General features: G+C 47.4%; 1 protein-coding gene and 1 non-coding gene across 6 annotated transcripts in view; one reads left to right on the forward strand and one right to left on the reverse strand.

The window, feature by feature from the left end:
* PIAS1 (protein inhibitor of activated STAT 1) overlaps nucleotides 1-7,141 on the reverse strand; it is a 302,740-nt gene extending 295,599 nt beyond the window's left edge. For 2 of the 5 annotated variants that reach the window (XM_060294060.2, XM_060294061.2), the window contains exons 1-3: nucleotides 5,935-7,140; nucleotides 5,604-5,751; nucleotides 109-170 (exon numbers count right to left, since the gene is read on the reverse strand). The gene's annotated coding sequence lies outside the window, so the exon portion shown is untranslated. Of the gene's footprint in view, nucleotides 1-108; nucleotides 171-5,603; nucleotides 5,752-5,934 lie in introns of all 5 variants that reach the window. The other 3 variants (XM_060294058.2, XM_060294063.2, XM_060294059.2) reach the window with 3 other exon arrangements.
* Nucleotides 7,142-7,489: 348 nt separating this feature from the next.
* On the forward strand, nucleotides 7,490-7,596 carry LOC115862966 (U6 spliceosomal RNA). Its single transcript, XR_004043328.1, has one exon. It is a non-coding gene; the product is annotated as a U6 spliceosomal RNA (small nuclear RNA).
* The last annotated feature ends 3,581 nt before the right edge of the window (nucleotides 7,597-11,177 follow it).

An 11,177-nucleotide genomic window follows, 5' to 3' on the forward strand; every position in this document is an offset into this window, starting at 1 on the left:
TTCGTGAACAAATAAACAAATATTTGACGTAATTTCAGTGATAAATACCTATCACCAGTATTAAGTATTATGAAGAAAAATAAAGGGGAAAAGAATAAAAGGAGGTACCATTGTCAAGAAGTGGTCAGGGAGGCCTCCTGGAGAAGGTAACACCTGAGCAGCGACCCGACCTGACAAGAGAAAGAGCCTTACAGCATTCAGGGAGGCTTCCCCAGTCTAGAGATGAAGAAACAAACCTCAGAGAAGTGCAGTGGCTTTCCCTAGCTTACAAAGCTCCTAAGACTCCTCTAGGGGAAGATATGCGAGTCTAGGCTTAGGTGATGTACTGAGAGCCAGCACTTGACCCTCAGACCCTCCATTCACAGGCAGCTGTAGTTACAGACCCTTAGACCAACCCACTTGGTAAGAAGTCAGCCCATGGGTTCTTTCACCTTATTTCTCCCCCGCCTCCCTCCTCCACCTCCTTCTCCTTCTTGCTTTTACAACATTTCATTATAAATAAACACACAAAGGTTCAATTCAATGACTAATTATAGGAAGAACACCTGAGTAACCAGTGCCCAAGTGAATAAAATACTTAGCTGCCATCCCAGAAGCCTTCACGTGTTCCTTTCCATTTTCTTGTCATTCATGGTAACCCCTTCCTTGCTTTCCGTATCATTTTTTACAATCTATTTTTGCGTCCCTAAACAATAGTTTAGTTTTGCCTAATTTTGAAATTTAGAGAAGTGGTAAATTTTGTATGTATTCTTTTTGTCTTACTTCTTTCACTCAATATCGTGTTTATAAGATTCATCCATGTGGCCGGGTATACCTGTTTGCTAGAGCTGCCATGCCAAAGAAACACAGACTGGCTGGCTTAAACAAAAGAAATTCTTCTCACAGTTCTAGAGGCTAGAAGTCCAAGATCAAGGTGTCAGCAGGGTTGGTTCGTTCTGAAGGCTATGAGGTTCGTTCTGAGCAGACCTGAGGGCTCTGCTTCAGGTCTCCTTGGCTTGTCCATAGATGGCTGTCTTCTCCCTGAATCTTCATATTATCTTCCCTCTGTACGTGTCTGTGTCCAAATTTCCTCTTCCTGTAAGGACATCAGCTATACTGGATGAGGGCCCACCCATATGACCTCATTTTAATTAATTACCTATGTAATTAGATATGGTCACACTCTGAAGTATAGGGGTTAGGGCTTCCACATTTGAATTTGGTAGGGTAGGGGAGCTACGGTTGAGCCTAACACTGGATGTAACTCTGGTTCACTCATTTTCATCACTGCGTGGTCATCTATTGCATGAATACACCGCAATGTATTTATCCATTCTGCTGTTGATGGGTACTTGAGTTGTTTCCAGTTTGGGGGCCATTACAAATAATGATGCTTTGAATATTCCCTTTATCTGTAACTTGGTGCCAGTGTGCATGAGTTTCTTTAGGGTTTACAACTAGAAGTGGATCAGCTGACTCATAGGGTAAGTTTATCTTCAATTTTAGAAGGTATGTGGACAATTTTCCCAAGTGGCTGCACCAATTTCTTCTTAGCCCAGCCACACAGCCTCACATCCCACTGCTCTACTCCTCACCAGCACTTGGTATCAGCAGACCTGCCAGGGTTAATGGTGGGGTAGTTTATTTTGCATTTCCCTGATGACTGATGGGGTTGAGTACGTTTTCACACTGGCCACCTCTAGCTGCCATTCTGCGAAGTGCCTGTTCAAGTCTTTCGCCAGTTTTTCTATTATCTTTTTAATTCTTGAATCTCTTCACTTTCTGCACTCATGGCAATTTTATTTTATTATCGTTTATTTTAAGGGCATAGTATTAACTTTCCCACCACTTGACCTTGGTCAGTACAATCTGATTCACCCTGAAATTTTTGGATAACTTTTAGCTCTGAAAACAAGTGTTAGAGGTTTAATCTCTTTCTTCCCAGAAGCCCCTGGGCTTCCTATGCAAACATTCCAACTCTCCCCCTTCAACTTTCTACCTCCAAATGTGGATAGAGTCTCACCCCAAGTCACAACATCTCCTCCCGCCTGACCTGCTGCTATGCCACCCACACAGGATGTGATAATTGAAGGAGATCATGTGCAACGTCCAGCGTGATCCCTGGAACTCTGTATGCTGGTAGGGACTATTACTTTCCTTCCCCTTCTCGATGCTCTGCAGAAAGGAAAAGCACCAGCTAAGAGTAACAATTACTGCCACCTGATTGCCAGGTCGTTATGCCAAGGACTGCTATCTGCCCATTCATTGCCATTCTCTTCCTCTTATTTACAGATTTTATTCAGGGGAGCAACATGCACCCTTTGCCTTTGCTGCCTTCCTGACACCTGGAACTTGGAGCTCCTGCAGCCATCTTGGACCATGAGTTGTTGCCTTAAAGGATAACAGATCTTGCCTGGCTCTGTGACAAAGTGGAGCCATCAGACCAGTCTTTGAAAGACAATTTGTTTCATGCAAGAGAGAAATTAGCCTCTGTCATCTTAAAGTCACTGTTATTTGGTTTTCTATTATATGAGGCACAACCTAATCCTGATACTTAGCGAAAACACGTGTTTTCAGTTAATTATAAACATCTGTTTGCTGGAGCTAAGTTTTCCTGCTTCCATTAAAATCATTTTTCTGATCAGTAAATTCTAACATATTTAAATATCCACACTCAAATTTATATTTTTCAGATAGCCCATTGGATAAGTATTTCATACTGATACGAGTAACTGAGACACAGTGTCCTAAGTAACTATAAAATGAGGTACTCCCTATGATAGGAAGTATTCCTTACTCCCTAAGAAGTTGTCTCATTTATGACAGCTACATGTAGGTAAATGTCAGGATACTCAGGAGGCAATGAATTCATTCTTTTTGAATGGAATTAGCAGCTAGTATTCACAGAGAACTTCCTGTGCAAGTTAGCCAGGCTGCATCCTGTTCAAAGTGAGGCTCTCAAGCTTGCTTCCTACTGTCCGTGACTGGAACGTGATAAACATAGGGGTCACTGTCAGACAGCAGGTTAATGTGTTTGGTCATGGAACCATGATTAAAATGGGGAGTGGTGTACACACCCACACACACACCCCTACACAATAAGGAGGAGGCTGCGTGGGACGTAGGAGCAAAAACTGCGGATTCCGACTGTAAGGCCTTATACGGTTCACTTTTTCTGAGCCTCAGTTCCCTCATCTGAAAACGGGGGCTTATCACATGGGTGTATTGTGAGGATTAAATGAGAAAACACATATAAAATGCTGGCATAAAGGAAGCACTCAATAAATGTTAAATAAAGTGGGTTTGTTTTTATTTTGAATCTGTCAACGGGCTAACTGGGGTCAAAGACCAATCTGTCACTTCAGTAGAAGCCCTTACTCCCAACTCCAGCCATGCAAGTCACCCTCCACCCAGGCCCCAGGGCAAAAGTCTGCTGAAGCTGTAACCCTGACAGCCCCAGGGTGGGTTCCAGGGCCCCTCAGCTCCCAAAGGCAACAACACTCCGCATCACCAAATCCTAGAAGAGCTGGGTGTAAGTACAGATTAAGTTTCCATTTTTACTTAAAGATCCTAACTTCTGGACGTTTATTTTGGGGATGACAATGGTGGATTAAGCTACTTTAAGATGTTATAAGTTGAAGTCTTTCCTTCCCTTGGCTGCTAAAGTTTAATTCGGTCTAATTATTTCATATGGCATCAACTATAATGGTTTCATAATTTCTAGTATATTAAGCACTTAATATGTTGTGTCATTTGAAATCACATATTAAATTCAGCAAAGTACATTTTAATGAGAGTTAAGTGGTGTGAAAATATTAACACAATGTGATGGTTCATCTCGGTGCTCACACTTTGTAGGTCTGTCCCTGATGCACAAATGCCTCGCTCACCAGGTGAGGGAAGCACTTAACTGCCTGGGGCTCAGATGGGTGTCTGACCAGACAATATTCCTACCTTTTGCTGTACAGCACTTTACAGTGGGATTTCTCATTGGGCCTCACGACCCTGTAGAGCAAGCAGGGAAATCCTTACTTCCATTTTAGAGATGAGGAAACTGAGGCTCATCCCTGGAACATCACACGACTCTTCTTGGCTCAAAGCCATTGCAGTTTCTCCCCTGCTCCACAGCTGCTATCAGAGTAACCTGGGGGGTGAGTAATGTCTGGACTGGTGCAGCGAGGATTTGGAAGGGGTATCACACTTCTCCAACCCTGTAACCCTACATAGAGAAACTGACAGAGCCACAGAGAAGCTGGTCAGCTCTGTACTTGGACTTGGCAATTCTTTTTGAACACTTTCAGAGTGCACGAAAATCACAGTGAAGCCTTAAGATAGCAACAACTCAAAATAGTATGAATTTGAGGCAGCAAAGAGAGAGATTTGAGAGAGTGCTTCCTAGAACCCTTCAAACTGTATTACCATATTCCTTCTGGGTACAAAGTTAGCACTTGGAGTCAGAGAGATCCGAGAGCAAATTCCACTGTCACTGACTAGCTGCATCACTTTACCTCTCTAGTCTTAGGTTTTCCCCATCAACAAATCAGGAATAATAAACTCCCCTGTGCTTATCTCTCAGAGACATTAAAATGAAACAGTACATCATAAGATCCTGTGCTGATCTTAAAGGGCAGGGACTCATACTAAGCTGAGTGAACAGGAGTTAGTTAGTCTATGTGGTGTCCCTTCCCAGCAAGGTAACTGCAATTTTTTTTTTTTTTTTTTTACTTTTATTTATTTTTGGCTGCATTGGGTCTTCGTTGCTGCGCTCGGGCTTTCTCTAGTTACAGCGAGCGGGGGCTACTCTTCTCTGTGGTGCACAGGCTTCTCATTGCAGTGGCTTCTCTTGCTGCGGAGCACGGGCTCTAGAGCGCAGGCTCAGTAGCTGTGGCACACGGGCTTAGTTGCTCCGAGGCATGTGGGATCTTCCCGGACCAGGGCTCGAACCGTGTTGCCAGCATTGGCAGGCAGATTCTTAACCACTACATTACCAGGGAAGTCCGTAACTGCAATTTTAACCAGGGCCTTTGGTAACTCAAACCCAAACGACTGAAAACAGGGCCCATAGTAGCTCAGTAAACGAGGAAAAAAAAAAAAAAGACCTATGAAAAAAATTCCATTGTAGCTAAAACAGTCACCGTAGTAGCTAAAAAAAAAAAGGAAACGGAGCCGTCTCATGCTCCGCCCCCCCGCCTCCTCCTTGCTGGGCCTTCAGGGCTCAGGAGAAGGCGATGTATGGTTCAGCAGGTCCCAGACCCTAGGTCCACAACAGCCCCTGTGGACTGTTCCTGGGATCCTCTATGCCCCAAGGATGACCACCATGCTGTACTCTTCTAAAGCAGAAAACAAAACCAGTGTTGGATTTTAACATCTTGCTAATTATAGTCTTGAAAAAGTTCATCATTTACCCAGTTACAAAAATAACAGCCAGTCAAAGCTGACATAAATGTTACAGATCGTCAGTAGGGCACTTTCCTCACTTGGCAGAAGATAAAACAGGACCAGAGAGGTCCAGGGAGTTGGTCAAGGTCACAAAGACAGGTGCAGGGAGGAATGGGAACTAAAACTCAGATCTCTCACCTCTATACCACAACTGCTCAATAAGAAAAAACAAACAGAAAACCCACCTGGCTCAAAACACAAGCTCAAGTAGCCACAAACAGCAAAAAACCTGGTCCATCTCCTGCTGGTTTCCGCAGTAAGGCAGTTATGAACCCACAAGATGTATCTGTCACCATGACACGTGTGCGCATCGACTGTGTCGAAAAGGCTCTCCTAAACAAATGAAGAAAAACGTGGATGCTAGTTGAAGATTAGCATCATCTCCCATCAACGCTAATACGCTTTTTAGTTATTTGCAATTCTCTTTTGTAAATCTGAGGGAAACATCATTGCCCAAATTAGCTCTTTTCACTCAATAAAGGCCATATTAGCATTCTGAGGTTTGTGTTTGCTTACCGCTTATTTAGAGAGAAGTCAGATGAGAAGTTGGGCTGCCTGCACCTGATTTCCATTTCACTGAAGACAGGTGAGGGGAGGAGCTCCGAAGTCCCCAAAGGCCAGGCCAGGTACTCCCTGGCTGGAGCTGAGATGGGTTCACAGTATGGAACCAGACCTCAGCCTGGAGGACCAACTACCTCCACAGCGTCGCCTCCCCTGAAGGACTGGCCCAGATGGGTGAAACTGACTCAAGTGACTCCAAGGTCTTCCTCTGCCTGAAACTCTCTGTCCTGTCCTCTCAGGGCTACATCCTATCATCAAGTGATAACTCAACTGTCCCCTCCCTCCTGTCTAGCCACTGAAGTGGGCTTAATTCCCCAGCCATGCTTTATACCGCATGTTCTTTCCAGTCTGTCTCTGCACTGAGAATGCTCCCCCCATTTGCTGGAATGGAAGCTCCATGACCCCTGCTGCCCCAGCGCTCACGTCATAGGTGCTCTACAGTTGGTGAAGAAATGAAGGCAGGAATGAAAGTCTGAGCTGGTAAGATCTTGGGAGTATTGCTTAAGAGGAAAAGGGCAGACTACGCTCCTGGTCCCAAATGTTTTCTCTCTCGAGTTCCACTGTGAAGAGGAAAAGATCAGTCTTTGAAACCAGACTTGCATCCAAATCCCAACTTCTTTCACCACTGGCAGGATAATTTTGGCCTTGATAGTTTAACCAACTAGGGGCTCAGTTTTCTAACATGCAAACTGGCGGGGGAGGGCACTGACCAGGTTAGGTGCCTGCCCCAGGACTGGATCAAAGGGTGGTGACCTTTCCCAAACCGCCACCACTCCCGAGTCACTCTATGCAAAGCCTGGGCCCCAAAGAGGACACCCTCCCTCTTCCCCTTGGCTTCAAGTGGCGATGGTCCTGAGAGTCCCGAGGGAAGCAGCGGCAAGTCACTGCCGCTCCGGCGCTGGCGCCCACGGCCGCCCCAGCCCAGCCCCTTCCGGTTCACGGTCGGTTGCTCCAGCCCTCGCGGGGGTCACGCACGGGTCTCAGCCCGACCATCGGTTCGCAAGCGTTTCGGGGTACCGGACCGTACTCCTGTGGGGACCTCATTGGCACCACGGGCCCTCGTCCCAAAAAAGCATTCTCGCCCCGCACACGCCGTCACGCCTAGTTGGCGTTCCACAGCGTTGCCAACATTCCCCTCCGCCGCGCTCGTAAGACCCCAGGCCGACCCTTGCGCGCTCAGCCCCGCCGGCGCGGAAGAGGCGCGCGAGCACCGCGCACCACGTGACCGAGCGTGTCTCCCGGCGCCGTCCGCTAGGCGCGCACAGGTCGGGCGGGCAGAGGGCCAATTTCCCATGGTCCCTTCATTTGCATATAGAATGTAAGAAGGTTATGGAGACTATTAAATTTAACTTGGCCGTAATCACAAAGACATGAGAGTTGTGTGATACAAAAGGTCAAGACGTCTTGTATACTGTGAAATTTTTTAAAAAAGGGCCACAGTGTAATCACCATAATCGTAAAAGTTTTTATATTCTTAGCTTTATAAACGTCGCGAGAAGCAAGCACTACTGTGCTCGCTTCGGCAGCACATATACTAAAATTGGAACGATACAGAGAAGATTAGCATGGCCCCTGCGCAAGGATGACACGCAAATTCGTGAAGCGTTCCATATTTTTGTCCCTGAGTTTACCAGGTGCACAGTTTGCACGTTGATGCAAACACTTTACACATACAGGTTCTACTTTTTGTTTGACACAAAGGAAACTGTAGTCCCTGGAGATGGAGTAAAAGTGTGGGCAGTCAGATTCATCGTTTTGCTGTGCTTTTCACATCTGGCTCTCGGGCCCCAGTCTTCAACCTTTCAAATCTTGCTTCTGCTTCCCTCTGCATTATCCTGAGTTCTACTGTACCTTACACTTAAGGAAATGGCCTTGCCAAAGTTGATCCGTTTCATGTCCAAAACATAACAGGACCTTAGTGCTACCATAAACATAAGTCGTACTATACCAGGAACTTGGAACAAGACTGACTCCTCATGCTGCCTCTGAATCTTAAAAAAATAAAGTAATAATAATGCACACTCCTTACTGAACATCCATGGGCCAGGGCCTTCACCGGTATCTCATTTTAATATTCCTGACAGCCCTACCTTGTGGGTATTACTGCCACCATTTCACAGGGGACACTGAGAGGTAAAGCCACCTGGGCATGATCACTTACAAAGTGGCTGAAACAAGACCTGATAAGACCTTTAGAGGCACAGACCCTGAAAAGACCCAGGTTCTGCCCCCAGGTAATTCAATTGCAAAAAGCAGTCCTAATGAGTAAGATGAGAAGGGAAAAAAGGCCAACAAAGTTCAGATTTCCTGTGATGTGTTTGTCAGCGTTTTTTGAGGTACCAATTTCTTTCCAGGGGAAAAATGTTGGTGCATATGCTTTGCTGGTGCCCGAGCACGCGCGTAGTCCGCCTGGCGGTCTCTGCAGCCGCTGCGAGCCAGGTTGGTCTGTCTCCAGCGGCCGCACCGCTCCCAGGCTCTGTGCTCTCTTTAGTCAAGGCACACGGACAGTCTCGGAGCCCCAGGGCCGCCCCAGGGCAGCGGCGGGCCCTCTCCCGCCGGGCGCTCGGAGCTGCCGAGCAGCGTACCATCAAGGATCCATTTCTGTTCTCTTCAGTGGAGATGAAATGATCCTTTCCAGGTAACAGCCGACAATAGGGATCCGTGGGACCTCTCGTTGCGCCTCCTCAGCTCACGGCCTCCAGTTCATGGAGTTAGAGGACAATCTTTGGCTTTCTTTTCTCCCCCCAAAGATGTCTGGTTCCTTGGAGGCCACTTGGATAATTGGGTGAGTAGTTTTAAAGGTCACTTTCTGGGATGTCCAACGAGGAAATGACCAGTGGTGGTTTGGCTCTCTCTCCTTCTAAAGAAACTCGTCATCCTTCGTCCCTCTTCTTGGCTTAACCCTGGTCTCAGAGCAAAAACTAGAAAAGACACAAGCAATTCCTAGTGCTGTAAAAGCCAAAGACCTAGCTGACTTTCAGGGCTCTGCACAGTTCTATGAAGTAGGTATCCTTTGCCCCCTCATGTTATAGATGAGGAAGCTGAGGCACAGAGAGATTCAACAACTTGCCCAACCAATGTCACACAACTAGTCAGTGGCAGAGAAGGGACCGAGACACAGGAAATCTGGCTGTAGAGTCTGTGCTCTTAACCAAACACTATGCTCCCTTTGGGGGCATAGAGTGGGACTTGAGGCTGTTTAGAATTAATGCAAAGAATATGCAGGTCCAGTTTTGCTTTTGTTGGTGGTCTAAATTCAAGGACAGGTCACATTTTTGTAAAGGATCAAGTCTAGACTTTAGATCAGGGTAGCTGGGAATGGGTGGACAAGTGTGTGCCCCGTGACCTTGCAAAATTAGAGGGAGTGAAGGAGCACCCTCTTCGGGATGCAGTGGCAAGAGGAAGAAAGCTTTCCTGTTCTAGGTTGACAATCCCTCACCTGACACCTGCCCCCCCAAGACTAATCCTATTGATGAAGGATATTCTGAGCAGTAAGCCTGTGTTTAATTAACTATGCAAATGAGCTTAACTGCTTCCCGGTAGCTGCTGTCCAGAAGCACCTAGGGATTCCTTCCCTCAGAAATTTCCAGCACCCAGATAAACAACAAAGTTGGAACCTATTTATCTAGACATCTGTTGAGTACCTGCGATGCATCGGGCCCTGTGTTGGAGGTTACAAGGAAGGGCAAGATGTGGCCCCGATGGCCAAGGCACTTACACCTATGAGAAATGGAAACACCAAGGATAACTCAGGGAGGTGGGCACCCTATTAGCTTCATTAACCAAGTGCCACAGGAACACAGAGGTTACTCCCAGGAATCCAGAGATCTTCCAGGTGTCTCTTGCCGACACATTACACTGAACTGCAGAGGAAACGAAGGTGGGCATCGACCTACTGGTTTCTCCCAGGTGAGTGAAAAAGCAAGCAGCTTGGCGCTGTTTCCATCTGCTCCTCCAGCTTCACTCAGTTTACCACCCTGGATTTGCTGGACAGGTGAAGATAGACATCACCTGCCCCAACAAGCCTCCCCAGAGCCTTCCTCTGCTGAAAAAGGAGTGGGAGGTTGAAGAGGCATGTTTACCTCGTTCTTCACCCCCAGACCTCGGACTCGAGAGCCCGACCTCCTTGGGTACCACCGGGAGCCGAGCTGAGGAACAAACACCACGAAAGAACAGCCAGCTCACCATTCCCCAAGCCCCACTTTTTCTCCCTAAGACAAGGCTCCCTAGTCTGGGGTCTTCGGACGCTGGCTGTAATGCCTAAAATGTGTCGCAAGGTGGCAACGTTGTGGCGATGAAAAGACTAAAAATCCTGGGTTTTTTTTTCAAAGCATATTTTCCCTATTAATGTTTCATTTAACTTAATTAGAATCTGGTAAACTAATTAAAGTAGCTACGAGCCCCGCAATCAGCAATAATTCGTATAATTATTGATAATTACATCCATACCAATCGTTTGGTTATTAACATTTGAGGGGTACAAACAACTTCTGAGAGGAATCGGAGCCCAGGAGGGTTTTTGCCAGAGCTTTCTGGGTCGCATCCGCCTAAACTTCCAATCCAAAGAGATTCTGGTCCAGGTGGGTCCGCCTGGCCCCAGCTGCCTACAGCTCTTTTCCCCACTTTGTGGGATTAGAAAGGGAAAGGTGAAAAGGAATGTTTGCCAGCATCCTCTGTGTGGGCCGCGGCGACGCAGTAACTTCCTGCCTGGATAGTAACTGTTGATCCCATTTTACAGAGAAAGTGCCAGTTCCTAAGAAGCGGTTCCGCCCAGCGGAGAAAGGCGCTTTACTCTCCCAACCCGCGCTCCCCGCCGGGTCCTAGCTCCGCTCGTCCCTGGTACTCCCTAGGGACGCATGTCTCTCTCTGGACCTCAGTTTCACCTTTGGTAAAGTGAAGGACTAATCTGGTTGGTTCCATCCATAGGAAAAGTTCCCGCTCCCTGGAGGGTCCCTTTCGGGAGATCGCGCGTCCGAGGCGAGTTCATCCGTCAGCGACACCTCACAGTTTACGCGGCCATTTTCACAGTCCCCTCTGGGTCTAGCCCTCGGAATAACCTGGGACACGAGGGCTCCAAGCCCCAGCGCAGGGTGCTCGGGGGCCTGGCTTCCTGCCTCGATCGCGCGGCAGGTCTCCCCGCCTGTGCCCCTTCCCGGAGGCCCCGAGCGCGCCCCTGCTCGCCAGTTCCGCCCCGGGCC

This window comes from Globicephala melas, chromosome 2, assembly GCF_963455315.2.
Source record: "Globicephala melas chromosome 2, mGloMel1.2, whole genome shotgun sequence".
NCBI classification, from domain to species: domain Eukaryota; kingdom Metazoa; phylum Chordata; class Mammalia; order Artiodactyla; family Delphinidae; genus Globicephala; species Globicephala melas.